Source organism: Pteropus medius, unplaced genomic scaffold, assembly GCF_902729225.1.
Source record: "Pteropus medius unplaced genomic scaffold, Ma_sr-lr_union100, whole genome shotgun sequence".
NCBI classification, from domain to species: Eukaryota; Metazoa; Chordata; class Mammalia; order Chiroptera; family Pteropodidae; genus Pteropus; species Pteropus medius.
The window spans coordinates 16170399-16190655 of NW_024340849.1; the positions used below are offsets into that span (position 1 = coordinate 16170399).

Below are 20257 nucleotides of genomic sequence, written 5' to 3' on the forward strand. Positions count from 1 at the left end.
TTTAGTTGAACATTTGAATATTTCAAGTCTTTTCAAAATGACTGGAGTACAATGTATCCTACTGTTCCTAAATCATCAATTTAACAGTCACCAAATCCTTTTTATTTAAGAACTAAAGTATCAGTGCATTTAAAAATACATATCTTATGTTGTCATTCAAATAATGACTTATAATTCACATGCCCTCAATTCAGGTGAGAATTCTGAGGATGATTCCATCTCCTTATTCTTTTGTTAATTTAAAAAAAGGTTTTCAAGTCCATTTTTAAAAAGGGATAGCAAGGGCTCTAAGTAATTACCTGTGGTGATCCAAATAGATTTACACCACAAAGCTCTCTTATTTAAGCAGCAGCTTCCGTTGCCAATGATATCCTCACTGAATGTGTTTTCAAATGCAAGTCATTTCTGAAACTATTTGCATTTATTGATAATAAAGTGCATGCTTTGATTGCCTCTTTGATTTTTTTTCCTCCTGTAGTTAACAGCTTTAATGATATTTCTATGAAATCTGTTTCTATTCTGTATGAGGAATGCAGCATCAAAGAGCCTGCAGGCAATGTAATTATTAACATAATGAAACCCCTTCTTGACTGAACTATACATTGTTATGAGATATGACAGTAATTTGGCAGGGAAGAAGCACAAACTATGGGGTATGGTTTCTATTACAAAACCACGTAAGTCTGACAAGATTTGATTGGAGGAAGCAGTTATTACCTGATCGTTTTACTTTGGGTTTTAATAGGTGCTATCTGCTAACTTGCAATATAGTCAACTGTGTTATTATGTGTGTGTGCATATAGATGTGTATATATAAATATATCTATATATACACACCTATATATAGGAAATGTGTGTGATGTATATGACTTAACTTATATTTTACATATATATATATACATATAAATCTGCTAATATATTAAGTGACGGATATTTATGATAGCATAGTAGAAATAACTTTTATGATTCTTTCTAAAGGAAATGGAATTTAAAAAAGTCTTGTTGTGACTCATCTAAGAATTTGAAGCAGTTGGTAATAAATATGATTATAAGAATTGACCTCAAGATAAGATTAGCTCAGGCTTTCATTGACACAGCCAAGCAGCGACAGCTTTGGTGAAGTATATAGAGTATTTAGAAAACATAGGCTTTGTCTAGAAATGTAAAATGGAGTGGAGAACGTAGATTCCTGATGGTGTGATTGACGTTTCAAACTGGAGATTTCTAAGTAATGTCAAAAGCAATTGTTTTTACGTTCTAGAAAAGTTTCCTAAAAGATATCGAACATCAAAGCTAAAAAACTTAAAGTTTCAACCAAATATGCTTAAGTTTTCATATTACTAAAGGCTTGATGTCCTATAAATATAATGACACTGATTTTTTTCTTATTTAATTTTTTCCCCACGATAGCTTGGGTTTGGTTACTTTGCATTGTGATTAAAAATCTTACCTAAAGTACCAGCCAATTTTAAAGCATAATCATACTTTTTATATGTTTAACATATAATTTTATCTCTAGTACTGTGAAAAATTTTCTTATAGTAGAAATTTTTCAAGAAATTTAGGGCAGAGAAAGGATACATACTGGAAATACCTAGATATAAAGATTTTCAGAAATATATCTATTGATGAAGTACATAGCAGTCATGGATAGTTATGGAATGTTTGCTCAAGAATATTTCTTAAAAAACAATGAAGAATCACGCTGGTGAAGGATGGCCCCATGGGCAGATCTTGAACTCACATCCTCCCACGGACACACCAAACTGACAGCTACATATGGAATAACTCCTTCTGAAAAGACCTAGCAGAACAGTTCCTTCACAAGAAACAGTAAAAGAAGATAATCAAGATGGTAGGAGAGAAAGAAATGCAGCCTCACTAAACCTCCGTCCCCAGCATGGCAATCCACAATGGGAGGGATCTCATAAATCTGAAGCTTCTCCCCAAGGAGTAGAGGGTTTGTGCCCCACATTAGGTACCCCAAGCCTTGAGACCTGCACTGGAGAGATAAACCCTCAAAATGTCTGACTTTGAAAAAATATGAGACTTATGTCCAGGAAATCCAAAGGGCTCCAGGGAACTGCGATTCTGCTCTTAATGGGTTCACGTGCAGATTCACTTGCCCCGAGGCCCAATAAAAAGGCATCAGTTTGCAAAGCAACGAGACTATATGTAAAGAAGATTCATTTACTAATCTTAAAGTATCTGTCAGAGGGGCAGGGGCCTGTTGGAACTCTCTCCAGGGACAGAGGTGCTGGTGGGCACCATTTTGTGCTCTCTATATACCTTGTTAAAGCCAGTGGGTAGGCCCCAGCCCGCATTTTCCCGCCACCTCGCTAAAACCAGTGGGTGTACCACAACACTGCACTCTCCTGCTGCCTTACTAAAGCTGGCAGGCATGAATACCCCATACAAGAGATGCACCTTAGTCACCTGGTACAAGTGTCCACAAGGGCTTGTGTTCCTGGGTCACATAGGACTGTAACAATTGAAGAGACAGTTCTTGGCAGGCTACCACCCCCAGGGAACTGTGCAGACAGCCAATGAAATCACATTCTCAGTCTTCCTGTGAAAAAGACTTATTAACTTGCCCTGGACGTGCAGCCTAAGGAGCGGGCTTCATGTTTGCCAAACATCTAGAGGCAACAAAGGTGCTCTCAGAGAACACAGGCCAGCGAATGCCATATTTGCATTCTCTTTTGGCCTCACTACAGTGCACCAGTACCTCCATGAAAGGAGCTTATATGCTTTTGTGGATCCCTGATTTTTGCAACTGTTGCCCAGGGGACACCTCCAGATCACCTGGTCTGGAGGTCAGCAGGGTTTACAATTGGGGTCCCACAAAAATGTTTATATTTGCAGAGTTTAAAAACATCTGCTCGAGGGTTCTGGCTTCAAATTAGCCTGAAAGTAGGTGCTGAGATCCCACCCTTTGGAGCACTAACAGGTCTTGGCTCACCCTCAACAACTGGGACCTTTCAAGAAGAAATAGGGCTCCTTAGACAATCACAAAGGCTCTAGAGACAACCAAGAGTTAAGGCAAGGTTAAATGATAAGGTTCATTTCCTACATTAGGCCATTCTTTCAAGACTAAAAGAGGTAGCTGTATTGCTTAATATATCAAAACAAACACAGAGAGTCAAGCAAAATGAGGAAACCAAGGAATATGTCCTAAGTAAAAGAACAAGTTAAAGCCTCAGGGAGAGGGAAAAATCAGAATAAAACAGATATAAATGATTTACCTAATAAAGAGTTAAAGTGTTATCATAAAAGTCCTCACTGAAATTGGGAGAAGAGGAAATAAACACAGTGAGAACTTTAACAAAGAGAAAATATAAGAAAGCATGGAACAGAAGTCATAGAATGGAATATTTTTACAGACATAAAACCAACAATTTTAAAATTTGTATGGAACTACAAAAGACCCTGAATAGACAAAGTAATCTTCAGAAAGAAGGACAAAGCTGGAGGCATCATATTCTCTGATTTTAAACAATATTATAGAGCTAAAGTAATCAAAACAGTATGGTACTGACATAAAAACAGACACATACAGTAATGGTACAGAACAAAAAGCCCAGAAATAAACCCATGTATATATGGTAAATTAATTTATAACAAAAGAAGAAGAAAAGTCTACAATAGAGGAAAAGTCTATTTAATAACTGATGCTGGAAAAACTGGAGAGCCACATGCAAAAGAATGAGATTCGACTACTATCTTATACTACATGAAAATAACTAAAAAACTTAAAGACTTGAATGTAAGACTTGAAACCATAGACTGTAAGCTCTTTGACCACAGAGCTGTCTCCAAAATCAAAGGCAATAAATGCAAAAATATACAAGTATCACTATATCAAACTAAAATGATTTTGCAAAGGAAACCATCATTAAAATGCAAAAGCAACCTAATGAATGAGAGAAAATATTTGCAAATCACATATCTAATAAGGGTTAATACTCAAAATATATAAAGAATTCAGCTCAAAAAAATTTTGATTTAGTAGGCTATAAACATAAAAGCAACAAATGAGCAGGACAAACAGAGACTCATGGACATAGACAATAGACTAGTGGTTACAAGAAGGTAGGGGTGAGGGGGAGGAGGGAGGTAAATGGAGTATAAGGGGTCAAATATGTGGTGACAGAAAGATATCTAACTATGGGAACTCAACGCACAATGTAAATATATATGCATTACTATTAAAATGTACAGATGAAAATTGCCAGATTTCATGAACCAAAGTTACCATAAAAATAAATAAATAAATTAATTTAAAAAAGATTTAAAAATGGGCAGAGGATCTGAATAGACATTTTTTTTCTGAATGAGACATACAGATGGCCAACAGGCACATAAAAAATGTTTATCATCAGGAAAATTCAAATCAAAACCACAATGAGATATAAACTCACGCCCATTAGAATGGCTATCATCAAAAATAGAAGAAATAACAAGTGTTGGTGAGGATGTGGAGGAAAGAGAATCTTCATGAACTGTTGGTGAGAAAGTAAATCGGTGTGGCCACTATGGAAAAATAACACAGAGGTTCCTCAAAAATTATAAATAGAAATACCATATGATCTAGCAATTCTTCTTCTTGGTGCATATCTTAAGAAAATGAAAACACTAATTGAAAAGATACATGCAACCCTATGTTCACTGCAGCTTTATTTCCTTTAGCCAATAGCCAAGATATGGAAATAGTCTTAGTGTCCATCAATGGATGAATATATATATATTCACAATGGAATACTACTCAGCCATAAAAAGGAATAAAATTCTGCCATTTGCAACAACTTAGAGAGTATTATGATAAGTGAAATAAGTCAAATAGGGAAAGACAAATACTGTATGGTTTCACTTATATGTAGAATCTAAAAAAACAAAACAAACAAACAAAACAAAACAGAACTGAGCTCACAGCTATAGAGAAAGAAAATGGTGGTTGCCAGATGGGAAGCGGGTAGTGGTGAGCAGATGGGTGAAGGGGGTGAAGTGGTAAAAACTTTCAGTTATTCAATAAGTTAAGTCATGCAGATGTCATATACAGTATGGTAACTTCAGTCCATAAAATAGTGTATATTTGAAAGGTGCCAAGAGAGTAAATCTTAAAAGTTCTCATCACAAGAAAAAGAAATCTAACTTTGTATGTTGACAAAAGGTAACTAGACTTATTGTGGTGATCATTTCAGTGTATACAAATATTGAATCATCATGTTGTATCTCTGAAACTAATGTAATGTTATACGTCAATTACACCCTAATTAAAAAAAAAATTGCACTGATGGAAAAGGCAAGGGAGTTCAGGCGTGAAGAAAAATCTGATGAGTCAGGACACATGGGTGTGAATGAGTTTGATGGATAATGGCCTTGACATTAGCCTTTTCAGAATGGAACTTAACAAGTTGATAAATGGAGAGAAAACCACTATATAGCTTGGGGAAAGCTTTAGACAATGAGGTCTTTAAGTACAAATAATTCCAAAGTGAACTAAATTAATGATGGTACAATTAACCTCATATTGAAGAAACAACTTACATGCATGGAATTATAAATTATTAAATTGATTTATTTTCTAGCATTATCAATAAATCAAATAATGTTCTACCAATTTTAGGAAAATGTGATATACAGATTAAAAAAAAAAAAAAACTACTCCTCTAATACTAGTGTATCCTTGGGCCAAATTACTTAAAAACTCTGCACATCATTTTCTCATAGGTTTATAACGTCTACATAATAAGGCTATTATAAGGATAATATGAGGCTCTACAGAAAAGAAAGTGTTCCAATATGGTAGTTAATATTATTGTTACTTGAACTCAAATCCCTTAGCCTTTTCTATAATTTGGTTTCCTAATGAGACAACTGAAATAAAAAAGACTTTGTTCTGAATTCTCAAGACTGTTCGAAGAACATGAAGAGATGATGTATGTGACAGGGAAATGGGCAACACAGCAACCCGTACTGCATAGGATGTTGTCTTGGTTGGGATGACGTTTACAAAGCATATGTGGCCAAGAGAATGCCTGATATATGAGTGATTCACCTGATATGTCATAATAACAGATATAAATTATGCCTTTCAACCTCCTTATAAATTCTCCACAGAATTACTTTTGTTATCGTTATAGAGACAATAACATGTATGCTTATTTCCTACGAAAGAGTCTACAGCAGAAAATCCCAAGGTGGGCATGTGGAGGCCTCTTACTTTCTTCACACTTATTTGAGACTTGTATATGCTTCAGTATCATATTTCTGCACACAAAAATATCAGTTCTCTATAAAGAGATATATGTCACAGACCAGGTATTTTCAGCTTACGTGCAACCCAGAGTGTTTTCCATGGTGCTACGGTAACTTAATCTCAGCAACCTCTCTCAAAGTTGGCTAGTATTATGGTTAATACAGAAAGAATCAATATGTGATGTTTGTAGTTTTAATAGAGTAATAAATGACATGCATAGACAGCTTTTACAAAATAATTCTGCAGCCATTTATTAGAAGGAAGCAGCCATCTTTTTTTAGACTGTCAAGCGTGTAGGCTTTTTTGCACACCTTATAAGATACCATCCCTTTGGGGAAAAAAAATTATTGTTTATCAATTTCCAGGCTTTAAAAGATAAGGAACTGCCTTAGATAAACTGGCTCTTTAGGGAGGGGTCATAAATTAAGGAAGAAATTTAGAACTTTCTTCTCCAAACACATAGGTTTCACAAGTCAGAGATGTGAACTACTCTGGGGCAAGAGATGCCCATGGATGCCACCTAATAAAGTTTCACTGAGAGAGGCAAGAGTGTGGCCTCCAGAATCAGAAACCCTGGGTTCAAATCCAGAACACACATTCAGGCTTTGTGGCTGGCATCAAGCAACTTAATATCTTTGAGTTTAAGTTTTTTTTATCTTATAAATGGGGTTAAAACCAGTACCTACTTTGTGATGTGAATTTGTTATGGAGATTAACAATAAATATTCCATGAATGGCATCTGGCACAAAGGAAATGCTTGATAAATATTAACTAATTTTTACAGTGTGACAGGTATTGTGAGAGTTGACAGGGGAAACAGTGAAACTTTCCTTAGAATTTACAGTCTAAGGTGGTGGGACCGCAAGGAGCCAGGAGCGGGATCTACATGAGGTAGGAGAGATTGTCAGGGTAAGACCCCACTGGACCTTAAAGGCTTTGGGAGGATTCTGATCTTAAAGAATCGTAAGGAAATTGATGGATTCAGGCATTTTGTTCTCTGTCAGCTACATAGAGTGAACAGAAGGGGCAAATGTAGATGGTGGGAGACCAGTAGAAGGATATGCTATAGTACAGAAGAGAGAGGTTAAAGACTTGAATTAGAATGAAGGTGGCAGAGACACAGAGAAACGGAGGAATTCAAGAGCTTTACAGAAGGTAAAATCAGCAGTTTTGATGGACTGGAGCTAGGGCAGTGAAGAGATGAAAGCATTAGGAAGGACTCTTGGATTTCTGATTTGCATAGCTGGGTGCGTCTGGCGGCTTTCACCAGACTAAAACTAGACCGAGCCACTGTATGTATGAGTGTGTTGGTGGGAGGCTATCACTGCTTTGGCACCCATATTAGGTTTGAGGTGTCCAGCTGACAATTTATCCCCAGACGAACAGTCACAACCCCATATATTTTTTTCATCCTTACTTCTCTTTTAATTTCTTGGGCTCCCAGCTAATTTCACACACTATTTCTATGAATGGACTCATTACAGACTTTTTTCTTCTTTCTTTATTTCTCCTGCAATTTTTTTTTCTGTCTTTTTTCATATACAGTCAGCCGCTTTTCAGGAACATCAGCTAGTCTCTCCAGATTTTGTGATTATCTTTTTGTTCCTATCCCACTTAACTTAGCTCCTCTAAATCCATACTTTGATCTTATTCAAAATAATTACCCCAATTAACAGATCAGACTGTGCTAAGGCATTTTTTTTTCCTGAACAATGTACATGCATGTTGAAGAATTACGCTCCCTTTCTCTCCCGATACTTGAAAAAAAAGAGCCCACGATAAAAATATCTTTCCTAATAGTGGCAACAATAAAAATTCCAACTACAATGAACCTGGGTACACATGTGACCTTGACAATACCAAAATTAATATTCACTTTGCGATTCCACTGACATTTATCACTGAAGAGCACCTTTAACGCCCTTACACATACATGCACGCAAGGGGAAGATTGATAATCGCACAGGGCAGAAAACCTAGTTGTCTTCTATCTCTAAGAGACATCTAAAAGGCTCCCAGTCTGTTGAATGAACCACCCTGAGGATTAAGTTTATTTTATTTTCAGTATTCAAAAGATAAGAAGTTTATTAACCACATGGAAGATTTGGGCTTGTTCAGAGATAGCAGCAGAAGACAAATAGACTTCAGTAGTAAATCATCTCACAGAAGTCGGACAATGACTTTAAGTAAAACTAAATACAGGGACACTGGTATGCTGCTCAGATCAAAATATCCCTTCCTTTTCTCAACCCTACCTCCTCTGCTTTTATTTTCACGGCTGCCGTAAATTGTCAGAGCAATAGGAAAGAAACGTTTTTGCTGTTCGAAGGTTGTTGACAATGATGTTTGGGGAAATATGCAATAATATAAAGAAAATAATGGTTAAACATGAATGCTTTTTAGATAAGTCAGAAATATTTCTTTGAGAAGGGTTCAGTTTGTCCACTGTATTTCAAAAATTCTAAAGCTCAATTTAATATCAGATTGGCAGTCTTCTTGACTTCTTCCTGGTTGAGTATACGACACAGTGATACATCTAATTCTTCACTCTCGGTATAAATATAATGTGAGCCACGAATGAGCCTATGTACATAAAAATTTCTAGGAGCCTCATTAAAGAAGTAAAAATTATTTAAATTAAATTAATTTTAATATTATATATTTAACCCAATATGTCTAAAATGCTGTCACTTCAAAACATAATCAATGTAAAATTTCTTAATGTGATATTTTACGTTTTTTTATACTAAGTCTTTAATACTCAGTGTGGATATAACGGATAGCACACCTTAATTTGGGCAAGCCCTATTTGAAGTGCTCATTAACCACTGTAGCTAGTGGCTATCATAGCAAACATTACAGATATAGGCAATTCGAGAACTGGGATAATTCGAGAACTCTTCAATTGGAATGGAGGAAAATTTGATTTTTCCAAAGCAAGTGGCAAAATTGCTGTAAGAACATTAAATTATAAAGAGAATATAAGAAAAAAAAACCATACTGCTAAAATAAATCAAGCTCTTGGCATAATCTGAAATAAGTCAGTGGTATGTTAAATCTATTATTATATTATTATTTGTGATTAAATATTAAATGATGAAACATACCACCAGAAGTAGCATCAAATCATTTCTGGGTGCCCTAAGCATTTTTGAGAGGAGCTTAGACTGAACTACAAGCCATTTAGATTCCCTGAGGAAAGAAAGTAATAGTTATTGTTTTTTATTTCACTGCGAGGTAGTAGTAGAAGACTTCGAATCAAGACAGCAGACTGAAGGTTAAGATCAAGTGAATGATTCATAACAGAGAATCAAAATTATGTACCTAGTGTGTTTCTCAGAACAATGATTAGCATAATTCACTCAGACTGGCTTAAGTTTAATAATGTTGAGATTTTTAAACATTATACTGTCATGGCTATGTTTTCTGAACTAATAAGAATTTTAAAATTTAAACTGCAGTTAATTTTCAATTAATTATTTTTCCATTTCCCTGAAATTATCACACACATACCCACGCTTTAGCATTCTGGTAGGAATGTTATGCTAGGTTTAAATCCCAGCTCTGACACTATTATTTTTGTCCCATTTAATTTCGTCACATCTAATGTAGGAGTTGGGTTGGGCCAGAATTCTCACTCACAGGATATTTGGCAGGCGCAGAGGATTGCTATGGGCTGCAGTTGAAAGATTTTAAGGTGATGCCACACAATTACTGCTCCGGGTCATAGCTGTTAAAATCAGAGTCGAGATGTTGCCAGCAATGTCTGGGAGGAAATGATTATGGGGATTTTATCAACTGAAGGTCAAAAAGTGAAAATCTGAGCATGTGGTCAGGCGGAAGCCGTTCTCACTGGCAGCTTCTGTGGACTCTCCTTATCCAGATGGTTCCTTTCACTTGTTAGTTCCTTCAGGACTGACTGCCTGAGCAGTTTGCAGGCCTTAATTTGCAGAGAGTGCTATGTCCTGCAGCCTATAAGGCAGAAGTGGAATTCTAGAGAGAGAAAGAAGGTAGGAGTATATCGAATATGATTTTAAGGACATTAGGGGTGCTTCTTAACACTTCTTTGCTTAAGAGATGACAGAAATTATTTTTAAAATAAAAAAGTTACTTTCTTAATTAAAAGTAAATAAATAAATATTTGTTATTTAAAAATATTCCTTTTCCACAGCTTGCTACATTCTCAACCTGATTACCTGGAATCTTACCAATGATCTGAGTGACTTGTAGGGCTGTGAAATGTACTAGTTTGAATAGCGTTCCCCCAAAATTCAAATGTACCCCCCAAAGTCTTTGCCTGTAATTATTTAAGTTAAGATGAAGTCGTACTGGATTAAGGTAAGCTTTATATCCAAGATTTTTTTGTGTCCTTACAGAAACAGGAGAAAAAACACAGAGACATAGACACAGGGGAAAAGGCCACGTGAAGATAGAGCCAGAGACTGAGTGATGCAGCTATAAGCCAAGGATTGCCAGACACCACTAGAAGCCAGGAAGCAGTATGGAAAAAAGTTTCCTCCAGAGCCTTCAGAGAGAACGTGGCTCCGATCACATGTTCATTTCAGAGTTCTAGTGCTTAGAACTATCAGAGAATAAAGTTCTGTTGATTTACACCACTTGATTTGTGGCACTTTGTCCTGGCAGCCCTAATACGGGCAGTATGATTTCCATTGTATAAGAGGAAATTAAGAATCAGAAAAGATAAGTGACTTCCTCTAAAATGCACAGCAAAATATAGAGAATAGCTCAGTCCAGAACCCCACGTCTTTTGCTTATTGGCTTAGTGATAAATCCATTTACAGGAAGAGGAACCACAATTTTTGCAAGCAGAGGTGTTCCACACCAACAATCCTGGATTAGAAATGTAGACAGAGGCCTGGAGTTCCCACCAGTGTACTGACCCATCCTGTAACTGACTTTAAACTCTTTGAACTCCAAGTTTATTCTTTTTAAAAATCAAATAATTCAAATCAACTCTCTCAGAGGTACTTTATGGATTCAACATTATGTTTCAGATGTTTTGGTTTCTGGGTGCCCTGAGTTAATGGAGGATGTAAGACTCCAGGATAAGGAAAAGGGTAAAGAAAAGGGATGCCACAAGTTCAAAGACAAGCTCCTCCTTAACTCTGTGGCCTTTGCGTAAACCGAAACTAGGCTTCCACTGGTAAAATTCTGATGCAGTCTCAGAGCAAGAAGCTGATTCATACTCTTGATCATCCCTGCAAAGACATCTCATTAGAATTCAATTCAATCTCTTATTTAATGAACACAGGCAAAGTACATATCAGAAAACAAGCTGGTTCTCAGCTAACATTTATTTTGGCACTGACTTGCCCCTTTTGGAATGGTTCCTTGGAAAATCTTGGCAGCGGGAAGACTGGGATGCAGATCTGAGGCCTCCTTTCAGTCAATTCTCTTTTCTGGTTATTAACCACATCAAACTGCACTTTACTAGCCTGCCCAGAAGCTTTCTAAGAAGAAGGCTTCTCTATGATTGATACATTTTTGAGTGTCTTCTGTGCATATCCCTGTAGTGCATGCATTAGGGACATATAGGACACAGGTATTTTATAGTTTATAACATGGAGGTTTCTCCCATGTTTTCCAATAACCATTCAGTTTGCCACTATTAGAAGCCAAATACTGCATTGCATTGGCCAATTGGCCTAGCAGTATGTGGCATTTGCTTTTGTTTTTATATTAAAATTATTGGGTACCTTCTTTGAGCTTATAGTCTAATTAAATAAATAAAATCTGAATTGATTTAGCAGTCAAACCTATCATCAAAAAAAATCTTGATTTGTCCCGCATAGCCCTTCCCTTTCCATAAACTCTCCAAGATGGCCCATTACTCAGTTTCTGATGCCAACAATGGTCCCACAATTTGCCTAGTACTTGAGGCTTGAACTCAAAGAGCAAAGGTAACTCCTGCCTTTTTTTCCTTCCCACACCCAGCAGCAAGTCTTGTCTCTATCTATCAAAGGCATCCTGAATTCTACCAGTTTTCAGCACCTCCACAATTTCTATCAAAACTTGAGCTGCTAACACCTCTAGACTAAATTGACACATTAGTTTCCTTTCTAGTCTCCTCGCTTCCACTTCTCAAATGAAAATTAGACCATGTCACCCTCCTCTTGTGCAGATGCCTCCACAACGAGAATTATATTCACCTTCCTTAGCATGGATTCAAGGTTTTTCATGGCTGGGCTCTGCTACCTGTTGACTTTTTTCCCCACTCTCTCTCTTCCTTGCTCTCCTGCAGCACTTCTTTCTCTTTCTCTTTCTCTCCAGGATCTTGACACTTGTGATTTGCTCTGCCTTAAATGTCTTCACCCAAGATCTTTGCTGGCATCCCTCCAAAATTCATTTAGAGGTCCTCTTAAATGCCCCTTCTTCAGAAAGGCTTTCCTGATTTTCCCTTGTAGAATCATCTCTATCCTCCTCATTCTTTACACCCTTAAGTTACTTTATTCTTCTGCATGCTTTATTTTTGTTTATTGTACCTCTCTATCACTAGAATATAAACCTCATGAGGATAGGATAAATACTTTGTCTTTTTTACTGGTGAATTCCCAGTGCAGAGAAATACGGGGTAGCCCACCGGGAGCACACAATTAGTATTTGTTGAGTGAATGAATGAATGAATGAATGAATAATGAACGACCAGATAAAGTTCGAAATCTGGAAAATGAAAATGAACTGATGCAGACTAATAGTTTGATCCATGTGGTGATGGAGTAGGCTAGCGTAGGCTTTCTGCTCTTAGAGATCTTAAATAAAATCTTAAAGTAGAAATAGAAGAGACTTATAAAATAGCCTAATGAAGGAGAGAATTTCAAACACACATGAAAAGTACAGAGATGTAAATGAATAAATTACATGCAGTGTTAAGGAATGTGATTATATGAGGAATAATTAGAATCTGGCAACAGAGGAATGCAAGATTATGGCAGACTATGATAGCTAGCATTTACTGAGGGCTGAAAATGTGCCATAGAGCAGGTTAAGTATTTTACAGTAATTATCTTATTTGATCCCTGGAATAATCATTCAAGGATGTATTATTGTGTCCCATTGTACAGATTTTTCTCTTAAGCTTTATAATATCCCCACAAGATATCTCCATTTTATATATGAGGACACTGTGGTTTAGCAAAGCTGGCTTACCCCAGTTAGCTAGTAAGTAAAAAAGGCCGAACTCAATTCCAGTCTGACTTCTGAATCATCTTTCTTAACCACCTTTCTCTGTCCTTCAATTTGAAAGACCTGGAACACCGATTACAGATTTAAATAAGGTGGTAATGAACAGATCACTTGCACTGACATTCAGTTGATAAAAGCCTCATGATCATTTCCTCTTGGATACTGATAGAGACATCTTGCCTCTGATTTGAACAGCTCTGACCTGAAGCAGTAATGTGTGTCATCACCTTAAATTTTTTCAACGTCAATCCATGGCAATCCCCTGTACCTGTCAAGTATTCTGTGATCAGAAATTCTGGCCCAACTCAACTCCTGTATTAGATGTGATTTGGAGCTTCCTGAGGTGGGAAGATTGGGCTGAGACAGAAAAGAATATTTACATAGACTAGGGAACATTTGGGGTTTATTTTTTCCCTATATATCTTCCTACAAAATAGAAATGCTACCTTTTTAAAACAATGTAATAGCGCAGGAGCACTGGAGTTAGAAAACAATAAAGTCACATTACTATCATGTAGCACATAAGATTTATCACGCATTACAGCAGGCAGAATATAAACTGCAGTAAAAGAATCTATAAAATAGTGAAGTGATTTAAAAATGACTTTATTTCATTTTGGTTGGGTATCATATCAAGTTAGTCAACTACAAATTTCTTGATGTGATATTTTCTAAAATACACTACCACATTTCATACTAAACCACAACAAAATTAAATATATTACTACCTTGTAATCCGAACTTTAGGATAAAATAAAGAGGAAATACATTTGATCCCACAGTATGATTTAGAACAATTAATCTTACAGATTTTCATCAAAAATCTTATCCTTAATCCTTTCAGCATTATCCTGCCCACCTTATTTTGCTTTCTATCCCCAGCAGCTTATAAAAGTCTTGACACATAGTATGTGCTCAATAAATTCTTATGAACTGCATAGGTTAAAAAGCGCTCTCAAGATGAGAGAATATAAAAAGATACATATGATAAAAATACCATATTCTCTTTGTGTCTTTATTCTTCATTAGTCATGTTCACCAGATCTCCATAAAATCAGCTATATAACCAAAAAAGTTCTGTAGAAAAGCTCATCTCGGCTGTTTTATCTCTGGAGTAGCGTTTTATTCGGCTGCCTCAGCAAAATGACAGTATCCCTGAAGATGCTTAAGCTCTCTTTTGCTCTAATTCCATTTAGCAAGCATCCTACTTTCACTTTTCGTAGGGCATATAACCAAACTAGGCAATTAAACCCCAAACAAATTTACTTAGGGAACCGCTTTATCCCTGGCTAAGTAACCAACCATACTTTCCCCAAACTTCTCATTATTATGACCCTTTCATGTCCTCTGTCTTCAGACTCCCTAATAGAGGTGAGAAATAATTAGCATTTTTTTTCTATATATTTCTCATCAAGAAGGTATCTTCTCTAGGTGTTTGGTTACACCACTAGAAGAGGCCTGAATTATGCTTCGTGCTCAAAACAAAAGAGAGTGACAGTGAAGCGGTAGACATTGCTTAGAGAAACGGAACTTATGCTGTACCACTGTGTAACCCAAGCAACGACTAAGTAATCTTTGTCCTTCATCTTTAATTGTGTTTTGAAAGATATTCACTTTTTTTTTTTTTAAATCTGAGAAATATTTAAGGAACTTTAAGTAACTAACCAGAAAATATATTCAGATCTAGATTCTCTGGTCCTTTAAAAACAAATAGTTTATATTATCAATGAATAATGAACTTTCCAATGTTTTCAGGGGACTAATCTGCTTGGTGACTTTTGCTTAGTTTCCACTAGACTCCTTGAGAGTCAGGACAATATCTGACTTGCTTTTACATCCTCATTTACTGGCATAGTGTCTAGATCAGTATGGTCCAACAGAACGTTCTGCAGTAATGGAAATGTTCTCTGTGCTGCCCCATATGGTAGCCAATACTCATATAGGAACTTTTGAAAGGTGGCTAATAATTCTGAGGAATCGAAATTTTAGTTTTTATATGTATTTACATTTTAAGTGCTGTATAACAGTTGAAATGTGGCTAGTATGCTTGACAAACTAAATTTTAAATTTAACTTTCTTTCTATACATTTAAATTGAAATTTAAATAGACACATGTGGCTAGCAGTTACTGTACTGAACAGTTCAGGTCCAGAATTTAGCACGAAAGGATCATTTTTGAATGAACAAATGACGAAAATACAGAGTGATTCCATTTGCCTTCAACTCTTCTAGCAGTGATTAACCAACCCATTCTTCCAAGCCTGCCTTTAATTCTTCCACTAATATACATCATTGTAGAAGACATAATACCTCACTTAATTGACCATTAAATCCGAATGGATTTCTTAAGCCTTCTGTTAAACCATAAGATTTTAATTTCTCACATCTTATATTTCTAACACCTGAAAATATGTTTTGCAGTGAGAGACTTTTAAAATTACAACAGCATTTGCATGCTACCAAAAAAAGAGATGGAATATCAGTGTTAATCTTTATTTCTTTCTACTATTAATCTATCATGCACCACACAACTGGACCATTGTCGATTAGCTCACGGTCAATTTTGCCACCATAGTCATCCCCAATATTCATTCAAGTCACCATGCAGTGCAGTTAATAACTGGAAACCAGCTCCAGTGATAAAAAAAAAAAATGAGCTGGACAGAATAGTAATTTATTTGGTTTGCTTAATTTATAGAATCATGATAACATAACTGATATTTAATATTTCTGCCAATCATTAAGTACAGATCGGAGTCCTCCAACATCTTTTAACCAACTAGCTAGTCATAAAATGGCAATGCTGTGACACATTTTATGGGATAATAGTGTGTTTTCTGATCATAAGACTTCAAAATTTAGCTAGGGATGCAAAGATGTACATTAGGCAAAATTAGAAGACAACACAGTCTATGATAGCCTGCTAAATTATAGAGAAAAGATAATTAGGGGGAAAGTAATGCATATATATTAATGGCTGATTATATAGTAGTCAAGCCGGTTCCAAACTGTCAATAAGGTATTACATTAGCTTTGTTACCTCAGTAATTACTCTACTGAGCACAGCACTTTGTAAGTGCAGGGTAGTTGGAATTCCATTTCTACTTGATCCCGTTAGGGGCAAGGCACTTCTCTCTATTTAGTGCCTACTAGATGCCACTAAGGCTTAGAGACTTCCCATTTCATCACATTTCTTCACAACTGGGAAGAGGAGGAGTAAATAATATCTCCAATTTATAGTTGAGAAATCTGAGGTCTCAAGGATTAAGAAACTTACCCTAGGATACAGGTAGCAATGTTTGGAGACATAATGTTCAGACACTTCTCAGTTCTTTTCATAATAACCACCAAGTAGAGCCTAATTAGAATTAAATACAACAACAATAACAACAAAGTCCAGGGAAGGAGGAAAAAAGTAAATATGCCTGCTCCTCTGGTTAATATAGTCTAAAGTCACTCGACTTGGGGGTTGCTTTCACTCAGCTTTTCCATGTAAAGGATATAATGGACTAAGAATATTACTTACAACTCTGCAATATAAAAGGGTTTTGTGGATAATTGGGCTGTGGTCTAGCAAATAGGCTTTCCATTTTAACTCAAGCCTCTGGCCAGTATGTGGTCCATTTTAACATCATTCATGATTAAACTGCCGTAACAGCATCTTATATTATCCAAATCATAATTCAAAAATTCTCCACATGTGGTGTAAAAAGATTAGACAAGTCTTAAGCAGGCAGGGACTTATATCTGGCTGACAATATAGTGGAGAAATTATATGCCATAAAGGCAGGGGAAGGAACAGGGTTTAGCATGAAGAAGATATAATCAGTGGACACAAACCTTTCTATAAATCAAGCCTTTCTATTCTGGGTGATTATTTCATAAAGTGGATCTTAGGTTGTTGATCTCTTTAAATGATTACTGCAAAATGTATGCACTTTTGGAAACAGTTGCTGGCTGATTTATATTTCAGACATATTTTCCATTAGTGTTTATTCCTCGAGAATATGGTTTTCATAATAGAGTTGATATTTTCAAATAATATGGAAAACTTGAATTCAATTTGTATAAAAGCTATGTGATTTTAATGTACGATTACATCACATTTAGAAAAACAATGATAAAAGAAGCAACCAAATGCATAACCAGATGAGAGCCATTTTCAAAAGATCATTTTGTGAAGGAGAGAAATAATGATGGAAACGTTCCCCTAACCTCCTTGTCTTTAAAATTCTGATAGTCTAGCCAAATAACAAAATCAGCCTTTGTACTTCTAAAAACACAGAAAGATCAACTTATAAGAAGGAGAGAGACAGACAGACAGACAGAAAGAAAGAGGATGAATGGAGGAGGAGAAGTAGAGAGAGGGAAAAGGAGAGAGAGGAAGAGGGATGAGAGGGGAAGGGAGGGATGGGTATGAGCGAGGGTGGGACAGGAAATGAAAACACAGGATCTCTGGGATGTTCCATCTTCCCCAGCAACTGGAGTACTACTGAGCAGGCTTGGAGAAGAGGAAGTGCTCCTTATGCTAGAAATATTTTTAAATTGCCAAAATGGAATTTTATTTTAACAATAATAGATAAAATACACATGCAGTACCTATTAGTCATGATAACATAACTTATTAATCCTAATGTCTGCAATAAAGACAGCAAGTGAGCTATACAGTACTCTTAATCAAAATGAATAGAAGGAACCGGCTAACTGTTTTGAATGTGTAAAGGATATTCTAAACATACTGTTTACCCAGGCTGAATTGTTCCTACCTATCTACTCAGTAAGAGATTAATTTTCCAAATGGAAATTCTCAGTGGAACGGAATCGGATCACTGTGCAAATGAACAATGTTCTGCAAAGGGAAGAATTCTTACTCCACACAGTGGCACAAATAGAGGTGACTTAATAGCACAATGCTGTTATGAAAGGCCAAAATATGGTTAGTGTTCTGAGGTCAATATCACTACCCTTAGTGACAAATATTCAAGGCTCTTTCGTGTTTCTAAAGCAGAAGAGTTCTCCATTTTCATTTTCTTACGTGAGACAATACCATATTTTATTCAGCCAGGCATGTAGTTTTTCTATTTTGTGTCTTGTCGTCATTTATGTTAATTTTTAAGGAAAGTAAATGCTAACAGAGGCCAGCGCCCAGTAAGGTCCACTGCACAAATTTTCTCACTGCTTTCTGCATGAGGAGGAATGGGTGGTATACAAAGGACTGGGGCAGCTGTCTGTAATAAAACTGTGTTTGAGAAGGTGGCCGCATAAAAAATTAATTAGATATTATGCCTCAGCCATCACAGGTAATGGGCCCACAGCTGATTGGTGATTCGGTTGGAAATATTTCATTTAACAACTTCTTATCATTATATACTTAGAATATTTGCTTTCTCAAGAAGCTTCTGATATCCACAAGAGCTGTTCCAGCATGATAAATATGTGCTTTTCTAAGTGCTTCAGACTGTGGGGCAGTGTTAAGAATGGAGTAGATGTTCATTAAATGTACTTATTAATCAAATCATGTCACTGTTTTTGTTTTATAAACTTAAGTGTGATACAGATCATTACTGATTTTTTTAAATTAATAATACTAAAAATGGCAGAAAATGTATCCTGAGTAATTTCCCTTGTTTTTTAACGGAATGGAACATTATTAATCAGTGTCAAAATAGAAAATACTTTCCTGTCTTTTGTCTTGGAAAACTTAGCATTAAAAAAAGTGAGTTAAAAAGAAAAAGAAAAAGAAAACATTGGAAGTTAATTTCTTAAACTGGTACTTAGAAATAATGGTATTGATAGAAGAAGGAAAAAAAAAAACATTGCTTAGCCTTAGAAAGTGAGGCTGACTACTTAGGATTTTTATCAGAAAACTAAAACAATGTTAGGGATACCAGTGGGGTTAGGAAGAGAAGAATTCGGATAATCCATAGAAATTCAATCCTTTGAACATGAACGTGCTTCTAAAGTTTAAGTTCTACCATTAGAAAATTGACCAAGATATTTTTTTTAGAGAATTTTTGATGGGTTTTTAAACCATCAGTCTGTATATAACATGGCATATATCATTTCTGAAAATATATATTTTCACTTAATTTGTTTTTATTTAACTTTATAGATTAAAAATACCAAATATGTGTAAAAGTTATTAATTCTCTGTATATGATCTATGAAGAGTAAGTCAATAAAGAAGGCTCAAGTAGAGACTTAACATAGACATTGTGAAGAGAAAAATGACATTATCTAGTGATTTAAATCCCAACAGCGACAAAATCTTCTTAAGAACAGAAAATCCAAAAGTAGACCAGCTTCAAGGGGACACAACCAGAGAAGGTGCAGAGGCCCCATGCTCAGGAGGGCCCTGCATGGAGCGTGGCCTAATACCCTGCTGTAGCTTCTGTGTCTTGCAAATTATTTAGCTGCTCCTTCCTGGGAGCCTGCATTTCCTAAAGACCACCTGAAACCTACACATTATTATGCCTTTTAAGATGCTGTTTGAGGTTTAATTTCTGGAGGCGAATACTTCTAAGACATGTACAGCATACAGCTTAGCCCAGTTCCCCTCCTCCCCAATTCGCCATCATCTTGTCTTTGTAGCGTTGGCCAAATGGAAGGAAGAATGAAGAGTGTGCCAAGTGTCGACCATGATACCAGCACCCAGACTGCATATCGGCGTGCTCCTGCTCTCACCTCTTCAACAAATTTTAAACATTTTAAATAAATTAAAGCTGCCAAACTGTTCATCAGTAATCAGTATTTTCAAATTACATTAGACGATTCGTAGAAAAACCAAAACTGTA

General features: G+C 36.0%; 1 protein-coding gene across 1 annotated transcript in view; it reads right to left on the minus strand.

The window, feature by feature from the left end:
• The window catches only part of DCC (DCC netrin 1 receptor), a 983855-nt gene that overhangs the window by 268412 nt on the left and 695186 nt on the right, over positions 1–20257 (minus strand). The gene's annotated exons all lie outside the window — the stretch shown is intronic.